Genomic DNA, 20752 nt, shown 5'->3' on the forward strand with positions numbered 1-20752 from the left:
TTTGTTCCTTTGGCATGTATTGATGTCATGATTCTCATTTTGGATAGATTCGGGGCGATTTGAGGCTGAGTCGAGAGGCAAGGGCATTGCGGAGTAGATTTTTACCCGGTTAGCAGTAAAGTAATGATTGTAAATCTAGATATGAGGGTATGAAACCCCAGGATTTCGTACTATTTAGATAAATGAGGTGACGTACATGCTAGGTGACGGGTGTGTGGGCGTGCACCCATAGGGATTGTGACTTGGTCTGTCCCGTGGCAACTGTAGAGTTGCACATTTTGATAAACTCTATATGATATCTATGTGTTTTAGAAATAATTCTGTTAACTTGGGCTGAATGCCATGTTTGGGGCCTTGTGCCGTACTATTTGGACCCTTAGGGGTATTTTACTTTTATCCCCTCATTGTTTTTGATAGAAAGCATTATCGCCAGTCATGGTTTATTCCCGTTTATTTTTAAATCTTGTTCATCACTCTATTTTAATATTTATGAAAGTATTTGGGCTGAGTTCCCTGAGTTTGCATTGAGATACCCGAGTGGCTTGTGAAACTGATGAGTGAGTGAGGCCGAGGGACGGATTGGAGGATAGTTATGGATCGGGCTGCACGCCATAGCGTTATATATATATTTGGATCGGGCTGCACGCCGCAGCGATATAGCGCTTGGGCTGTAGGAGCCCCTCCGGAGTCTGCACACCCCCAGAGAGCGCAGTCGACTATATATTTATGGATCGAGCTGCACGCCGCAACAATCATTATAAGATATCTATTGAGCATGAGTGCTGAGCGTGAGTACTGATTGATGATAGTTGAGTCACGAGTTACTGAGAGGCTTGCCCGAGGGGCTATATATATATATATTAGTGATACTTTGCCCGAGAGGCTTGTTTTTATGAAAATACTGTTTTCACTCTTCTTTATACTGAGCCTCTATTGAAAATGTCGAATATATCTTTTAACGACTTACATTGAAACTGGAGTTCTTACTAGATGTTCAGAATTTAATTACTGGTTTGATCTTGTTGTTCCCACTGAGGTTTTTATGTTATGATATGTATATGATTTTAAATGCTCGTCACTGCACTCAGCCTTTATTTATAATTGTTACTTATTGAGTTGGCGTACTCACGTTACTCCATGCACCTTGTGTGCAGATCCAGGTGCCAGAGCATTCGAGCGAGAGCTGTTTTCTTTCTCTAAGAGCATCTCCGGAGCTGCATGGCGTTCGCAGCCCTGCCTTTCTCCTTCCTATCCTTTAGTATTTGTTTTTATCAAACTTATCTTGTATTGAGTAATCAGTATCAGATTGTATTTTAGTGGCTCATGACTAGTGACACCGGGATCGGGTAGTGTTTGATGTTTTGCGTATTTGTTTCCGCTTGTTTTGAAATGTTTAAACGAAAGCTTTGTGATGATATCTGATTAGTAAATGAAATAAGAAAAAGACCCTTTGATGTTTTAAATGTCGAATTGGCTGGCCTAGTACTGCGATAGGCGCCATCACGACCGGGGTGGTTTGGGGTCATGACAAGTTGGTATCAGAGCCTAGGTTACATACGTCTCACAGGTCATGAGCCGGTTTAGCAGAGTCTCGCGGACCAGTACAGAGACGTCTGTACTTATCTTCGAGAGGCTGCAAAACCTTTAGGAAAAAATTCACATTCTTGAATTCCTGTCGTGCGAATCTGTTGATTCTATTACTAAACTTCTGTTATTCTATTCTCTCATAGATGGCAAGGACACGTGCTACCAGTCAGGACGGACGAACACCAGTTGGGGCCACTAAAGGTCGATGTCGTGGTCGAGGCTGTGGTAGGGGCAGGGGTGTAGTCCGTACAGCAGATAGGGCAACACCTGCAGATCCACCAGCCGCCCTAGTTAATTATCAGGTCCAAGTTGCGGATGCTCCAGCAGGACCAGCTCAGGCACCGACTGTTCCTATTGTTATTCTGGGTCTTCAGGAAACCTTGGCTCAAATCTTGACCGTGTGTACTAGTCTTGCTCAGGCGGTCGCAATTTCTACTATAACAACCACTTCTTAGGCCGGGGGGAGGCACTCAAACTCCCGCCGCCCGCACACCAGAGCAGGTTGTTCAGGGATTGCAGACACCGAAGCCACCACCAGCCCAGTCGGTTGCACCTGCTCAGGATTTTGTAGTACCAGTTATGCCTGAGGACGAGTACCGTCAATTGGAGAGGTTTGGTAGACTTCAGCCACCGAGTTTCAGTGATGTATAGGCGAGGATGCCCAGGGTTTCTTGGACAAGTGTCATAGTATTCTTCATACCGCGGCTATTCTGGAGTGGGGTCGCATTTACTACTTTTCAGTTTTCTTGAGCTGCCTTCACTTGGTGGGAGGCTTATAAGAGGCTAGGCCTGTTGGTGCAGTGCCCCTTACCTGGCGGCAGTTCTCCGCTCTCTTTTTGAAGAAATATGTGCCACAGTCTCGCAGGAAGGAGCTGCACAGGCAGTTCGAGCAGTTGCGACAGGATGATATGACTGTGATGCAGTATGAGATGAGGTTTTCAAAGCTAGCTTGTCATGCTGTTTGGTTGGTTACTATGGATAGAGAGAGGATCAGGAGGTTCGTGGATGGCCTCACATATCGGCTTCGGATTCTCATGACCGAAGAGAGGGTGTCAGGTGTTACTTTTGAGCAGGTTGTTGATATTGCTCGAGAGATTGAGTCAGTTCGTCAGGAGCGAGATGAGAGGGAGTCCAAGAGGGCTCGGGGATCTGGTAGTTTTGGTGGAGTTCCTTTGAGAGGTCAGTTTCAGCACGGCAGAGGCCGTCCATTCAGGCATGCTCAATCAGCTCGCCAGTTCATCGTGGAGCATCATCGGGCCATGGTTCTCACAGGTCTCATCAGGTCCATTCATCACTTAGTGCCCTTCTAGCCTAGAGTTCGTTCCGTGCTCCATCAGTTCAGGGCTCTTCCATGCCAGGTTCTTCGACTAGTCATCTCGGTGCTAGGGGTTCCCTTCAGTCCCCGTTCCTCGCCCCAGAGAGTTATTATGAGTGTGGAGAGTTTTGGCATATGAGGAGACAGTGTCCTCGTCTTCTTTGGGGTCCATCTCAGCAGAGGGGTCAGCCCTCGACTTCAGCTCCAGTTACTTCACCACCCGCCCAGGCAGCTAGGGGTGAGGGGTCAGTCAGCTAGGGGTCTCCCCAGAGAGGGAGGTCGTCAGGTGGTGGTCATGCCCGTTTCTATGCCCTCCCAGCCAGACCAGATGCCATTATTCAGATGACGTGATTACAAGTATTGTCTCAGTTTGCCACAAAGATGCCTCTGTGTTATTTGATCCTGGTTCCACTTTTTCATATGTGTCATCATATTTTGCTCGTTATTTGGATTCGCCCCGAGAGTCTCTCATTTCATCTGTTCTTGTATCTACTCCGATGGGTGATATATTGTTGTGGACTGCGTATATCGGTTGTGTGTGGTGACCATTGGGGGTTTGGAGACCTGATAACTAGGGATTTTAGTTCATTTTACACTCCTTTTTACTTGAGTTTTGATTAGAAATGTATACAAATAGTCCCAAAGGCTTACACGTTGTACTTGTTTACAGGGTTTGGTCAAAAAAGTGACAAGTAGTCAAAACCAGCTAAAAAAGGAGTGAAACCTGCACACGTACCAAGAACAAGTCAAGGCACTGCGGCAGCATAAAATCCACTGCAGCCGCAGAAGACCCATCGCAGTCGCAGTCCATTTAGTGCGGTCCGCGGTGGAAAAGATCAGAGAGATGCAATTTATGAAGCTCAAGCACTGCGGTCCGTGGTAGATTCTTCGCGGCCACAATCCATTTTGTGCGGTTCGTGGAGAGGAGATTTAGAGAGCTGTGAGTTTGGAAGATTGGAAGCCACTATGGCCGCAGTCTATTTTATGCGGACCGCAGTGAAGACACCGCGGCCGGGTCCACGTTGGCCAGATTCAGAGCCTGAGAAGTGCATTTTCCGCGGTCCGCGGTACTCCGTCAGGGGTATTTTTGTCCAGAAAATTCGGCCTTGTACAAATACTTGTCGACACCCCCTTTTTTCTCGCGAAATCGGGTTTACGACATTTGGGAGGACAACTCTATTCCCATTTGGGAATTGGGTTTTTGGATTTGAAGAGTCGCCACCTAATGATTAAGTGCATAAGGACACTAAGGGTTTTTGAGTTGGAAAATGAGAGTTCGGGTAAGGGCTAGAAATTATCCCGAGGGGAAGGTGTTAGGCACCCCTCAAGATCCACTAGTGTGGTTCCCGGCCATGTTATGTTGTGACTTCACATAATCAAGTAGGCAATTAAGGGCTCAAATAGAAAGGGACTTGCACACAAGTTTAAACTCATTTAAGAAAAAGATAATGCAGGATTTCGTGAAAACAAAAAGGATTTAAATAACTTATAGAGAAAACAAGTAAGAAAATACATAAAGGGAGGGGAGTCCTAGGTTTATACATAATATGGATCACTCCACACAACACCCGGTAACCGTTTATACACGTGGTCATCATATCCATATTCTACCCTCCCACCCCGTAAAGGTTAGTTTGAAAATGCGTGAGTTGGTCACGAGGCTTACTACGTGCTATTACCCGTCCAGTCCTATAAGTCCCGGAGGGTGTTTAAGACTACTAATCCTATGTGGTGAGCTAGGTTGTACCCCTAGGTTTTAAAGGATAAAATCCTAAACGACAAGTAGAGAAACAGTTAGGACTTGCACAGATGGGGTACACATAAATAGTTATATGGCTCAAATATCCCTCCACAAGTAAGTCATGTAAGTAGCACGTTTCAAACAGCAATAAAGGTCTCAGATTCAGAACCTCAACATGAATTCTAGATGTGAAAAACAGTGGCAAACAACATGTCTTAATGAATTCCAGAAATATGACTGATTAGTTTGAAAATCCGTTTTTTTTGGTTTTGAACGGGCGGTGCATAACTAATCGATTAATGTTTTTGATTGATTTTAGCAAACGTTAGGCCTAAGGTTTGCCTAGGCGTTTATTGAGTACTTAGCCCAGATTAAAAAGGGTAGACATGCTGAAAATAGATCCGACAGTACACCTAAGAACAGGATATCTACATGTGAGTTATGCATGCGGAGACAATATTGTTTCAAAAGAAGAAGTTATTTAGTGCTATTTCTGATGAAGCATGTAGTTAACATCATTAATATCTAACGTGGATCCTTAAATGAACACGGATGCGATGATATGCATACATGAATAGACCTAAGGAGACATGATATCTAATGCAAACATGTCCTATGCAGGATCTCTATTGCGCAGAGAGGTGAAGTAAATCCTAAAGCATGTTTTCTACCCAAAATTATGCTAAGCAGCATCATCCCCACCCTTTTCACTATCCAGCCCTGAAGTGTTTTACAAATAATTATTACAGACCAAAATTGCTGAATTACACAACTGAATAAAAGGAAAATCAAGAAGCTATACTATAGAAAGCCAAACAGTAGGCCCAAAGTACCAGATCCACTTGCCATATGCCATGGCCTTACAACCCAAGTGTGTCATAGTCTCTAAGGATCTCAAAAGATCCTGGACAGTGCTCACACCCAGGCACCCTAGCCAAGAATGAGTAAGTGCAGTGTAGAAGGCCAGCCTTGAGTGTCAGAGTTCAGTGGGTACTCAGAGGTCCCCAAGGCAGTGCTCACTCGAAGGGGGCAGAGCCTAGAGTCTAAGAATAGTGTGAAGTGCGGGAAGAAGAGTTTTAAAGAGAATTTCAAGTTTGAAAAGAGTAATTGAGACAACAGCCTTGAAAAGATGATTTCAGAAAATGATGAAAGATTTTGGTAAAATATTTTTTATCACAGAGAGAAGCAATACAACGACAGCCAGCAGGTAAAGAACTCATGAAAGAGCAAACACAAACAGGGGTAAGGGATTGGGGACAGATAACTTTGATATTAGCACTTAAATAGAGTTATAGTTATCACATAATTACCACATAGTTGTCACAATAATAGCACAGATTAATAGGGTTAGGATTACATAACACTCAAGTAGCAGGAGAGGCAGGTTTGAGCACATAATGAGAGCATAGTGACAACAACCAGGTCAGGGGAGGATCAGCAAATCATGAGCACATAAGGACTAAAGTCTCAGAAGGAACTGGAGACATATCAGACTTAAAGAAAGGGAGGGATATGGGTATAGTAATGACATGATCACAAGGAACCATATGGAAAACAAGACACACATTCAGACTTAAGCTAGTTACATGATAAGCAGTGGAACCAAAGGATGAAACACATAAGGAACAGTAAGTAAGTAAGCAAAAACTGGAGCATGTTGTGTAGATGCTACAAAGCTAAATAGCAAAACATACCAGTTAGAGACTAGGGGATAGCAAAGTGCTGGAAATAACACAGCAGCAGCAGTATGCAGGACAAGGAAACAACTACAGGACAGTAATATGCAGGATGAGAGCAGCAGTGGTATGCAAAAGCACAAGAGCAGTAGAGACTACTCAGTCTTGAGTGTGTTTGTGTGATCAGTGATTTCAGAGGCAATTTGTGTCAGTGTCTTTTTCGTGTGAATCTCAGTGTGTGTGTGAAGAGGGAAGACAGGTCTTTATATAGTTTTGAAAACAAGTAGTACATAGGCAAAGAGTGCACAAACATAGAAATAGCAATCAATTAGTGTCAATTAAGACAACTGGACTCCTTTAATTAAGGAGTCTAGTTCAAACGGTGAGTCAAGGTAGAATAAGGAAAGAAATCACTCCAGCAAGGCTAATTAAGGCAAGGAATCACATAGTGCATAATCAAGGCCAAATACATAGTGGGTAATTAAGGAAAAGTTGAAATAACCGTGTAAAAATAGGGTATCAGTTCGAGAATCAACCAAAGGGATCCCAGATCAAATCGTAATCCTAGGGAATCCAAAGTAATTAAGGAAAGCATCACATAAATATAGAAATAATTCAAAATTGGTACAGAATTGCATAAGGAATACACGAGATCATATTTTTAAGGAAAGTATCACAAGCATGAGATTTTTACACAAGAGGATCAGTACAAATCATCAAATAAACAGCCAGTAGGGCAAGAGTCGGAATTATTGAGCATTTAAATAGCAGTCACATGGTTAACAGGAAGAGATGTTCATAGAAATCAACAGGAAGAGGTCATAGTAGCGAATTAAACAGGAGTCACGGAGAACACATGAATGCACACAATTAGGTAACAAAAGGATACACATAATAAGGGTTAACCTAAAATTGGGGTTTCAGCATAACAATCAAGGCAACAAGAAAGCATAAAATAATCGATTAAACACAGTAGAGGCGTTTTAAAATCAAAGAACTGTTTCGAGAACTTGGTCGGGAAACCCTAGTTCTTGAAATTGTTAAAAATAGAATTTTTTCGGAGAAAAACACGAAGAAACTTCATAGAATCGTAAATAGAGAACGGATCTTAAAAGAAAACCCAGAATATAGAGAACTAGGGTTTCGTGGAACCCAGAAAAGAGGGCAAACCTCATGAACGACATGGATTTAGCCGGAGATACTGCAAACTTACTCAAACGGCCGGGGATTGGCCGGAAAATGGCAAGAGACCCATGGGGGGGTGAGTGAACCGCTCCAGGTTCATCTGAGGAGCCTAGGATATCACTGAGTGGTTGAGAGGCGGGTAGATGACCAAGAGGTAGTGATGAGCCATAGGTTCCGGTGAGAGAACTGGTCGGAGAAGGTGAACAGACCCCGTCGGAGGGGAGAAGCCAAAGGGCTTCTAGAGAGTACCAGATAGATAGAGAGAGAATGAGAGATAGAGAGAGATGAGGAGTCTCGAAAATGAGACGGGGGAAAGGGGGTAGGTGAGGGTTTAATTAAGGCAATTAAATCTGGGCCGTTGATCTCATTTGATCAACGGCTCAGATTAAAACGGGAGTGGACCGGGTCAATCAGGGATTGGGCTGGGTTGGTTCAGATGGGGTATTGGGCCATTTGGGTTTAATTACAATCTGATGGGGTGGGGTTAAATTGGGGCTATAATTGAAATGCAAATGGGGCTGTTTGTTAAATAGCCAATTTTCACCTTTTATTATTTTTATAAAATAGTAAAAAATGATTTGAAAATAAATTAAAGGTACTGGACTAATTAATAACATATAAATATTAATGTAAAAATACTAAAAGTGATTTTATGATTATAAAATGCTGTTAATTGTAAAATAGGTTATAATTGCAATTATATGCAATTTAGCTTAAAAATACCAAACAAATGTATAAAAAATACGCAAAAATTACCTTAATTATATCTTAGTGTAAATATGAGAATGAAATAAATTATTCACCAAAAATGCTAGTTTGGGAATAATTATTGAATTTTGTAGTGTAAAAATAGACAATAAATTGATTTAAAAATCTTTAAAATTAAAGGAAAAATACCAAACTTTGGGGCATGCTTATACATGCTATTTTGAGAATATTTTGAGTATAAAAAATAGGTAGGGAAAAATTGGGTATCAACAATACCCTTTTTTAGATTTTTAGGGTATCTAACTTTTAGCTAAGCACGTGAAGGCCGTTTTGGACCTATTTTGAGTAATTTTGTGGCTAGTTCAACATTGAATCTTTAATTCTTAGCTTGTAAACATATTATATGGGTTATTCTTCATATAATTATCTATTTTCTTCCATTATTATGAGTAGCTAGACCTATCAGCTAGGGTTGTGGCTCACCCTAGTGTAGGTATTTGATGGGTCTTGTGTTTTAAGGCTTAGATGTTTATGGGCGGTTGATATTTGGACTGATTTGTGTTTTTCATGTTGAATTAGTGGTTGCAAACACTAATTTGTGCCTTTTTGACTTGGGCTCTTCTTGAGAAAGAAAGTTTGAGTCTAGGAAAATCAGTCCAACAAGGAATTGGGGCGTACTCAAGAGATTGATAGCCCCAATTAAAGGGTTAAACCTAGAGATAGTAATACCCGACTTGAGCCTATCTTGCTTGCATAATTTCGACACCCAATTGGTCTTGAGAAAGTCAATTAGGGTAAAGTCACTCAAGCTACCAAGAGGTATAGAGTGAGTATTGTCGTGCATTGGCTATATCGCGATCCCAAATATAACAACTTTGCCTTAAGTTTTAGAACCCCTCAAGTATTCACTTAGGGGAAAGTCACTTCCCTAGTGCCTCGTTACCTATTTAGAAAACCTTACAAGCATTGATTCTTAGTTTAATTTAGCATCTCATTAGTATAAAATTAGAAGTTACCAACGAACAATTATGATTGGAAGCGTAATTAAGAGCACTATGCATTGCTAGTTTAGATAGGAATCCAATTCCCAACAAATCTAGCTCCCTGTGGATTCGATCCCGACCTTCTCGGGTAAAAGCTGCATCGACCGCTCTCGCCACTCTGTAGTGGTGTAGGGTTGGACCCGATCACTTTTCGGCGCCGTTGCCGGGGAGATAACGGTTTTGGCTATCTATCTAAATAGTTTTGTATATTGTTTTTCTTTCCTTCTATGATACTAATTTGTGTGTGACGCCAATTCAGGTACAAAATGGTGGAAAACAACAATAATGACCCTCTTGGAAATATGATGCCGGGGGAGGAGGTTGATGATAACGGAGATGATGAGGTGCCTCTAGTACCTCAAGGACAAAGGAGAGGTCGCCAGGACAATGCTAATGATAATGTTCCAGACCCTCCCTCGCCACCTTCAAGAGCGTCTCCTCGGGTGCTTCCCAACCAAGGATATGCGAGTGCAATTGTCCCACCCCGGATCCGGATGGGCAATTTTCAAATTACAAAATGTGATGCTGACTTTGTTGGAGCAGTGGGGGTATTTCACATGTGCTCCCCATCAGAATGCTTACAAGCACCTTAAGGGTTTCGTGGATACCTATTGGGGGAGCAAGCAAACAAATGTGTCAGAAGATGCACTTCGGTTGAGACTTTTCCCTTTTTCACTGAGAGGGAAGGCCTTGGACTGGCTTGAACGGCTTCCCAACAATTCCATCACTACTTGGGATGAGTTGGCGGATAAATTTATTGCGAAGTTTTTCTCACCGGGGCACATGGAACTTTGAGGGATGAAATCTTAGCTTTCAAACAGGAGCCCAACGAACCATTGCATGAAATATGGGAGAGATACCGGATATGACTGAGGCAATGATATAACAGACATTCTATTGGGGCATTAACACCACTAATCAATGCATAGTGAACCAACTCGCCGGGGGCAATTTTATGAACACACCAGATGATGAGGCTAATGCAATATTGGATGAGATGGCTGACATGTCCTCCGCTTGGCAAAGTAGAGCAAATGTGCCACAGGGTGACCCCACGGTCATTCACTTGCACAAGGAGCTTCATGATCATGGGCAGGAAATAGCAGAACTGACAACCACAATGAACCAGCTAGCAAAGGCACAATTACAGCAGGTTCAAACTCCTCGACAAGTAAATGCTATGGAGGGTGTCAATATGCTAGTGAACAAAAGAAGACAAAGAAACCAACAGAACCAAGGGAGTTCGGATCAATATGACCAAGACAGTGGTGGGTTCCAAGATGATGGGTATGATGAGCAGAATGAAGAAGTGCAATACGTGAACAACTATCAAGACCAAAGGGGCAATTCTTCCAACCAATAACAACAATGGAGATCCCAAGGCAATTGGGGAAATCAACAACAGCAAGGGAACAATAATTGTGGGAACAACAACCAAAGTCCAAATTGGGGCAAACAGCAATAATCAGAACAATTAGGGTAATTGGGGCAGCAGTAACAACAACAACTGGGGTGGAAACAACAATCAGGGTGGTTAGAATAATAGCAATCAGGGAAATCGGGGGCAAGGCTTTCAAAGGCCCCCAATGTATCAACAACCGAACAACCCACCCCCATTTCCATCCCAAGGTCCTAGTTCATACAACAATGACATGGGGAGAATTGAAATGATGTTTGAACAAATGATGAAAAAGAATGCTGACTCCGATGCTCAGTTGGCATCCCACAATACTTCAATCAAAACATGGAGGTTCAACTAGGACAAATCTCACAGTCTTTGAATACTCGCCCTAAGGGGGCTCTACCTAGTGATACGGTAGTTAGCTACAAGAAGTGGACGAGGTGGTGATGTGAATGCCTCCAAACAAAAGGAAATTTTGAGTGATGAAGTTGAGTTGCAAGAGGATGAGATCCCTTTGGTGGTTGAAAAAGTGATTGATGAGAACTTAAATGAAGAAGTGAGGATTGATATCAAAGATACGGAGGTGGAAACTCAGAATGATGTGAACCCGTCTAGGGAACACGTAATAGACATGCCGAAAATGGTTGTGCCTAAAGCCAAGGCTCCTTTTCCAAGGCCACCTCCACCTTATCCTCAAAGGCTCGCAAAGCAGAAAAATGAGAATCAGTTTCAGAAATTTATTGACATGATCAAGAGCTTATCCATTAATGTGCCTTTGGTGGATGCTTTAGAGCAAATTCCGGGTTATGCTAAATTCATGAAAGACTTGGAGACAGAAAAGATCCATGGATTGTGAAACTATCAAGATGACCCACCAAGTTAGTGCAATAGTGCACTCAATGGCTCCGAAGCTAGAAGACCCTGGTGCTTTCACCATTCCTTGCACCATTGGGAGTGCAGACTTTGCAAAAGCTCTATATGATTTGAGGAAAAGTATCAACTTGATTCCCTACTCAGTTTTCAAGACTTTGGGTATTATGAAACCGAGGCAGACTTTCATGAGATTACAAATGGCGGATAGAACAATGAAGAGGCCATTTGGTGTAATTGATGATGTTCTTGTCCGGGTGGACAAATTTATCTTGCCGGCTAACTTTGTGATTCTTGACTGTGAGGTTGATTTTGAGGTGCCTATAATCTTGGGAAGACCTTTCCTTGCAACTAGGAAGGCCTTAGTTGATGTGGAAGCAGGGGAACTCTCCTTCCGGGTGGGTGATGAAAAAGTGGTCTTTCATGTGTGTAAGTCAATGAAGCAGCCCAACTGTACTGAAGTGTGCTCGTTCGTGGATCTTGTCACGGCAGTGATAATTGAGATACTAGTGCAATGATCAATGTGGAGGACCCTCTAGAGCCGGTATTGTTGAATCTTGATGAAAATGAGGATGAAGGCCGGTGGAGTGTGTTAATGCTTTACATGGAATGGGCTCTTACTCTTATGAGCCTCGGAAGCTATCTTTGGATCTTGAGAATAGGAAGACTCCACCAACAAAGCCCTCAATCGAGGAACCTCCCTTATTAGAGTTGAAGCCATTGTCTCCATACCTCAGGTATGAATTCTTAGGCCCTAGTTCAACTTTTCCAGTTATTCATTCCTCTTGTCTTACTAACATGCAGGTCGATGCCACATTGGCGGTGCTCCAAAAACGGAAGAAGGCAATCGGATGGACTTTAGCTGATATTCGGGGAATAAGCCCCGCCTTTTGTATGCACAAGATTATTCTTGAAGATGATGCAAAGCCCTCCTTGGAACATCAAAGGAGGTTGAACGAGGCAATGCAAGAAGTCATGAAAAAGGAGGTGATCAAGTGGTTTGATGTCGGGGTTGTGTACCCCATCTCTGATAGTTCTTGGACTTCGCCGGTGCAATGTGTGCCGAAGAAGGGTGGTATGACCGTGGTTACCAATGCACAGAATGATTTGATTCCTACCACGACTGTTACTGGATTGAGGGTGTGCATGGATTACCGCAAGTTGAACAAAGTGGCCCGCAAGGATCACTTTCCATTGCCTTTTCTGCACCAGATGCTAGATAGACTTGCTGGTCGTGCTATGGGTATTCTGGGTACAACCAAATTTTGATTGCTCTGGAAGATCAGGAGAAGACTGCCTTCACTTGACCATATGGTAACTTTGCCTTTTCTAGGATACCATTTGGGTTGTGTAATGCACCGGCTACATTCCAGCGGTGTATGATGGCATTTTTACCGACATGGTGGAAGATATTTTAGATGTGTTCATGGACGACTTTCGTGTTGTGGGTGACTCATTTGATGAATGCTTGAAGAATCTTGATAAGGTGTTGGCCCGGTGTGAAGAAACCAATCTTGTGCTCAATTGGGAAAAATGCCACTTCATGGTTGAGGAGGGCATAGTCCTTGGCCATAAAATTTCAAAGCATGGCATAGAGGTGGACAAAGCTAAAATAGAAGAGATTTCAAGGCTCCCTCCCCCTACTTCAGTCAAGGGAGTTTTCTTGGGCATGCGGGGTTCTACCGGAGATTTATCAAGGATTTTTTGAAGTTTAGTGAATCCTTTGTGCAAGCTATTGGAAAAGGATGCCAAGTTCGTGTTCAATGAGGGATGTATGCAAGCTTTCGAACTTCTCAAGTACAAGTTGACCACCACTCCTATTATAACTGCACCTAATTGGAGCTTGCCTTTTGAGCTCATGTGCGATGCGAGTGATGTTGCGGTTGGGGCGGTTTTGGGTCAAAGAGTGAATAAAATGTTTCATCCAGTATACTACGCGAGCAAGACAATGAATGATGCCCAAATGAACTACGCGGTGACTGAAAAAGAGCTGTTGGCTATTGTGTTTGCAATGGAAAAATTTCGGTCGTATCTCATGGGCGCTAAGGTAATAGTGCATACCGATCATGCCGCACTCCGATACTTAATGACGAAGAAGGATTCCAAAGCTAGGCTGATGCGATGGGTCTTGTTACTTCAAGAGTTGATTTGGAGATTGTGGACCGGAAAGGTAGTGAAAAACAAGTGGCAGACCACTTGTCCTGATTGGAGGAGGAGGGGAGGCCTCGTGGTGGCCTAGAGATCAACGATTCATTTCCCGATGAGCAACTCCTTTCCGTGTCGGTGAATGATATGCCATGGTTTGCGGACGTTGTAAATTTCCTTGTGACTGGTATAATCCCGTGTGAGATCTCTTCTAACCAAAGGAAGAAGCTCAAACGAGATAGTTTGGATTTCTATTGGGATGAGCCGTACTTGTTCAAGATCTGCACTGACGGTGTGATCCGAAGGTGTGTCCCTGAGGAGGAGCAATTGAGTATCTTAGAGGCTTGTCATTCCTCTCCCTATGGTGGCCATCACGGTGGGGCGAGGACAGCTTCGAAGGTTCTTAGTTGTGGGTTTTACTGGCCAACTTTGTACAAAGATGCAAGTGAACTTGTGAAGAGATGCGACAAATGTCAAAGAGCGGGCGGTATTTCGAAGAAGGATAAAATGCCTCTTAACACCATTCTCGAAGTTGATATTTTTGATGTGTGGGGCATAGATTTCATGAGCCCGTTTGTTAGTTCGTGTGGCAATACTTTCATTCTAGTGGCAGTTGACTATGTTTCAAAGTGGGTTGAAGTCGTGGGTTCACCCAATAATGAGGCCCGAAGTGTTGTTGCATTTCTCAAAAAGAGCATTTTTACTAGGTTTGGCACTCCTCGAGCAATCATAAGTGATGGGGGGTCGCATTTTTGCAATAGAGCTTTTGACACTTTGCTTGCAAAGTACGGTGTCAATCACAAAGTTTCTACTCCTTATCATCCTCAGGTGAGTGTCCAAGTTGAAGTCTCAAACAGGGAAATCAAGAGTATATTGTCAAAGACGGTCAATGCAAATAGGACTGATTGGTCAAAGAAATTAGATGATGCTCTATCGGCTTATAGGACTGCTTATAAGACTCCAATTGGTATGTCTCCGTACCGGTTGGTATTTGGGAAATCTTGCCATCTTCCGGTTGAGTTAGAGCATAAGGCTATGTGGGCTTTGAGGAAGATGAATCTTGAACGGGATGTGGCAGCAAATCTTCGTGTGGAGTAGCTTAATGAACTTGATGAATTCCATTTCCATGCCTACTCCAGTTCGTCCTTGTATAAGGACAAGATGAAGTACCTTCATGACAAGTATGCTCGTAGCAAGGAGTTCAAAGTGGGTGATTTGGTTCTCTTGTTCAATTCTCGGTTACGTCTGTTTACGGGAAAGCTTAAGTCAAAATGGAGTGGACCTTTTAAAGTGGTGCTTGTGACTCCGTTTGGTGCGCTTGACTTGAAAAACAAAAATGGTGAGATCTTCAGAGTTAATGGGCACAGAGTCAAGCACTATCTTGGCAAGGTTGATGACAGCCACGTGGTGGCAATGATCCATCTAAAGTGATTTGATGGTAACCTGAGTCGTGCCGCGATGTTAAATCAAGCGCTTCTTGGGATGCAACCCATGTGTCTTTCTTTTTATTTTTCTTTGATTTTCTTTTTAGTGTAGGAGTTTCTTTTGGACTAACTGGTTGTGAGATGTGTGTAGGGTTGTTTTGATGCAGTGCAGGACCAACTTGGAAAAAAGTAGCACTCTCTGAAGTTTGGACTGCGGTCGCATTGCATTTTCTGCGGCCGCAATGGCCTTATTGCGGGGGAAAAATTTCATTGCAGTCTGCAGTGTTGAAAAGTTAAAAGTGGGGGTTCTCCGAAGTTGTCACCGCAGCCGAAATGCATTTTGTGCGGTCCGCGGTGCCCTACCGCGGCCGCGCAGCATTTTCTGCGGTTAGCGGTGACTCCCTTGCCAGTGCTTCTTGTAGTTAAGCACCGCGGTCCGCGGTTCATTTTATGCGACCGCAGTGGGTAGGTACTGTGGGTCCCAGGTCCTTTTTCTATAAATAGAACCTCCGGCCCTCATTTATTCTTTTCGCTCATTTTCTCTCTAAATAGTAAAAAGTACTGTTCATCACTACCCTTGCACAATTTCAAATACTGTTTCTCGATCACTGTGTGCATCTCATAACTGGTATTTCAAATTTTTCCCCTAGCCATTAATTTTGTTTTATTTTATTATAATTTGTTAGTTTCTATTTCTATTTCTTCCCTTTTCTTTCAATTTGTAGCGTAGGGTTACATGATGATGTTTAGATTAGGGTTAATTAATTGAAAATGATGATTAACTACCTTCGGGATTGATAATATGTGAATTTAGGCTAAAAATGAGAAAAATACTGAAACCCTAGGTTGGTGTTGATGGGTTAGCCTTACCGCGGCCGCGATGGTTTTTCCGCGGTCCACGGTGGAAAACTTTAGAGGATTTGATTTTGAGGACCGCGACCGCGATGGATTTTTGGCGGTCCGTGGTGCCTTACCGCGGCCGCAGACCATTTCTCGCGGTTCGTGGCACCCTGAATCTGAGAGTGGGTATTGTGAACCCCACTTCACTGCGGACCGCGATGCCATTTTGTGCGGTCCGCGGTGGTTCCTTTGCGGCCGCACTACTTTTTATGCGGTCCGCAGTAAGCTGTCTTCAATGATATTCTTCACTGTTTCTCATTGTACTGTGACACTATCATGCACTGAATGAATTCTTCTTGAAGACAGTGGTTAAATCACGAGGCGGTGAAGATAAACAAAAAGGAAAAGGAGAGTCCTCCCAGGGTTGGGGACGGGGAATGATAAGATTGACCCCACAAGTTCAGAAAGCAATTGGAGAAACAAGAAAACAAATCAAGGCTGCAGATACACCTGCTTCCCATTCAGAGGAAGTGAGTATGTGCCCTCCCGGGAGGCATCAGAGTCTGATTCAGTGCCAGAGTATATCCTTGACTTCCCGGATAGGATGAGATTGAGAGATGAACCTATCCCTCCGGGCTCTCCTACTGCTCGAGCTTCAGTTTAAATTTCTTCTGAGTCATCTGAGGCTCAGCTAAGAGTGGTGATAGTGCTTCTTCTACCTCACATATAGCTTCAACACCCGATGAGGATCCTATAGAAGAAGAAGAAGGAGGGGGTGTTCCCCAAACCGGGGGGGAGGGGGGATGGAGAGAGCTAGAAACCCAGATGCTTGGTAGGATAGATTCGTTAGTGAGAAAGCATACCACAAGTTGCGAGAGTGGTGGCCCGAGAGGAAATTGATACTGGAAAGGAAGTTCATTGAGAGGGACCTTCTGCCTCACAACCCTAATGTGCAGAGGCAATTCAGACAGAGATCGGGCAAGGAATATTTTATAGGCAACATCGAGGAGGCAAATGAGCACTTAGTCAAGGATCTCTACACCAATGCTTCCCACATCAAAAAGGGCACTAAAGTGACTAAGGTGCGGAATTTGACATTGAAGTTCGATGGGCAGGGGCAGACAATCAATGACTACCTGGGCTTTTTGGAGGAAGATGAATCATTATATTTAGAAAAGGTGGCATTGTATGAGGCAACCCGTCCGTGGGTGGCAGAATACCTGGCACTCCCGAGTACCACCCCAGCATGGTTGACAGCAGGAGTCCCAATTTTGAGGAGAACTTTGAACTTCGAAGCAAAGGGGTGGGAGACTTTCGTATGCAGCAGGCTGGACCCTACTACTCATGAGAACTCTCTGCCTATCTCCCGGGAAATCTTGGTGGCTTCAATTATGGTAGGGTACCCGATCAACATCGGGAATGTCATGTCTCGTGTGATCACACGGGTGGTCAATGAAGGTGATAGATCGTATCCCTTCCCAAATTTCCTGACAATGTACTTTGAGGACCTGGAGGTGGAGAAAAGGAAGTTTGATGTGAAGGTGAAACCAAAACTACCTTTTTCCTGGTACAGCCTAAAGAGTGATGACAACCCCAAGAACAAAGATCCAAAAGGAAAAGCCACTACTTCTACTGGCCATTCTGAAGAGCCAGTAGTAGTAGTCCCTTCTACTCAGCCTCCCTCAACTACACCAGATATTGCCCCAGGACCCTCTACTTCCACTCCTCCAGATATTCCCTCATCCACAGCCCCCATTGACTGTCCACCGATTGGGCCAAACTCTTTCCAGTATCAACAACTGGATGCAGGCAGCTACTTCTAAGCTGTCTGTGCTTTCTATCTCGGTGGCAGCTCAGTCCGTACCCCCACAGCCAGAGGTTCCAAAGTCAGTAGAGGAGACTCTCAAGGAGCTTCTGGCCAACCAGAAGAAGATCTTGGAGAATTAGCAGTCGATATTAGAGGCTGTAGGTGCTCATGGGAAGGCATTGACAGAGCTGACAAAGGAGATAAAGAAGCTGAGAAAGACTCGAGCCTCCAGGGAGTATGTGAAGGAGTTGAGGGCAGAAGTGGAGAAGATGAAGGTTGCTTATCACTTGCCATTGGAGCTTCTATTGCACGACCCAGTTCCAGCAGCTCAGGCTGAGTCAGTACAGGAGTTGGAGAGGGCACCAAAGAGGAGGAGAGTGATCCCCCGAGCAGATGATGCAGTCATTGAGTTGGAGCACCCGCAGGGAGGTTTTTCTAGCCAGCCCCAGGTCTCAGAGCAGCCTCAGGTCCCAGTGCAGGCATAGGTTACAGGGATCTAGTCACAGGTTCCCGAGCAGTCAGAGGACCCAGGGACCTAGGCTCATGATCCCATGAAGACCAGGACCAATAGGGAGTTTTCTTTACTCTCTATCTTTTGTTGAGCTATTTTTGGTTAGTTAGCATTGAGGACAATGCTAGCTTTCATTTGAGGGGGTAGCCCTATTTTGATGATATTGGGTTGTAAATATGATACTATTTTCGTTCTATTATGCTTTGATTTTCACGTTTGGTATGTATATAATTTTACCAGTTTATTTCACTTTTCGTATTTTGCAACATTGGTCTGTATATAAAGTTACTTTCTGATATATATATATATATATATATATATATATTCGTTCCCTCTTATGTATATTCGTTTAAATCCCCTATTGTACATATTCAGTTTACTTTCCGCATTTTCTTTCATAGCTTCTTACTTCGTTTTCGTAGCTTCTTATTTTGAGTTTTGCGTTCAATAAGCCTTTGGTTTTCTTAATGCCACGGTTCTTTCCAAAGGTGGAATTTGTCTGAACTAGGTGGATCTTCCCGATGATGGATGGCATGACAACCTTCTTAAGGGTTTGAGTCTATTTTCTTTTCTTTTTTTAGTACCTCAAGCAAAGCTTCACTTGGGCCTAACACAATTGCCTTGGATTTTATGGTCAAAAACAAATTGGTATGTATAGGATGGTGACAGTTGTGACTTTGAGACTCTTGTCTTGGCCGATAATCATCAAGTGGTTTTTTGGGACCATTTGTGTTGCTCAAATCTTAGCTAAGGTTGTTGTGGGCCCCTGACTCTGCCTCTTTAGCAATCCTATAGCTTATGTGGTGAGAATTTGAATTGCAAGTCCAAGTTCCGTGCCATTGAGTCTAGAACTTTCCCTGAATGTTTGTCTAGGCGAAATCATAAGTGTAGTTTGGCTTGAGAAGTGATTATAGGCTCTCCTTGATCCGAATGATATCTTGAAAACATCCATAGCCTACCAATGATAATGTACCTAGTAAACCCTTTGAGCCATAGCCCTTTTTCTTTCAAAGACCATGATACAAGCCTTTACCCGTTCTAAAAAGACCCTCTCTTGGCACCCGATCTTTCCTTAGCACAAGGCAAAAGCATAAGTTTGGGGGGAGAGACGAGGAATGCAACAAAGTGGTAAAAGGTACAAAAAAATGAAGAAAAGGAAAGGCAGAAAAAAAAATAATCAAAAAACCAAAAAGAATGAACAATGTAGAAGAAATGAAGGGATTCAATAAAAGTAAAGAGATGATAGGTGTGGAAAGTTTAGAAAGGAGAAAGAGGTTTGAAATGAACAAGAAAGAGTGACAGTGTGTCTCTCTAACCCCTAAGAAAGAAGTAAATGACTCAAAAAGTCAGGAGAATGTGTGCCAAAGTGAAGCAAATGAAGTGCTTAAGGGAAGATGAAACCTACTTAGACCAAATATTTCCTACCCTAAACCAAAAGCCTTCATTGTATCCCCATAAAAGCCCTATATGATCTTGAGTTGAATGAAGCTTACATTAGTGGTAACTCACATAAGGGGCTGCTTATGGAACTTAGAGCCGGACTTGTGACCTTTCTTTAAGAGAGATGAGTGTGTTTTCCACAACCCTCATTCTGAGTGCTACAATCTAAAAGTGAGGTCTTGCTTAAGGAAGAGTGAGGAGTATGAGTTTGGGTTCCACAATGACCAAAGTAGTAGAGAGAGTCTCCTTGATGAGTTGGGTCAATCCTTGATGCTCTTGTGTCGCACTAAAACCATGGTGTTTAGAAGGTTGAATGTTCTTAATGATTCATTTGAATTGAGGGCAATTGTTGGTCCCAATTGATGCTAGATGAGGTCACTTTAGGTCAGCTGAATTTTCTTGGTTTTACTCTTAAGGAGGTGGGACTTATTTTGTTTGCTTGAGGACAAGCAAGAGCTTAAGTTTGGGGGAGTTGATAACTAGGGATTCTAGTTTATTTTATACTCCTTTTTGCTTGAGTTTTGGATTAAAAATGTATACAAGTAATTCCGAAAACTTACATGTTGTGCTTGTTTGGTCAAAAAAGTGACAAGAAGTCAAAACCAGCTCAAAAAGGAGTGAAACTTGCACTAATGCGAAGAACAAGTCAAAGCATCGCTGCAGCATAAAATCCACTGCGGCTGCAACAGACCCACCGCGGCCGCAGTCCATATATTGCGGTCCGCAGTGGCAATGATCAGAGAGGATGCTATTTTGGAAGTTCAAGCAACACGGTCCGCGGTCGATTCTTCGCGGTCGCGGTAGCCTCATCGCAGCCGCAGTCCATTTGTTGCGGTCCGCGGAGAAGAGATTCAGAGAATGTGAAGTTTGGAAGATTCAAGACATCGCAGCCGCATTGCATTTCTCGCGGTCCGCGGTGAAGCCACCGCGGCCGCGGTCCATTTATTGCGGTCCACGATGGCTGGACCCGATACCTCTGTCAGGGGTATTTTTGTCCAGAAAATTCGGCCTTGTATAAATACTTCTTTTTCAGATTTTTAGGGTATCTTTATCTTAGC

This window comes from Nicotiana attenuata, unplaced genomic scaffold (assembly GCF_001879085.1).
Source record: "Nicotiana attenuata strain UT unplaced genomic scaffold, NIATTr2, whole genome shotgun sequence".
In the NCBI taxonomy this organism is placed as follows: Eukaryota; Viridiplantae; Streptophyta; class Magnoliopsida; order Solanales; family Solanaceae; genus Nicotiana; species Nicotiana attenuata.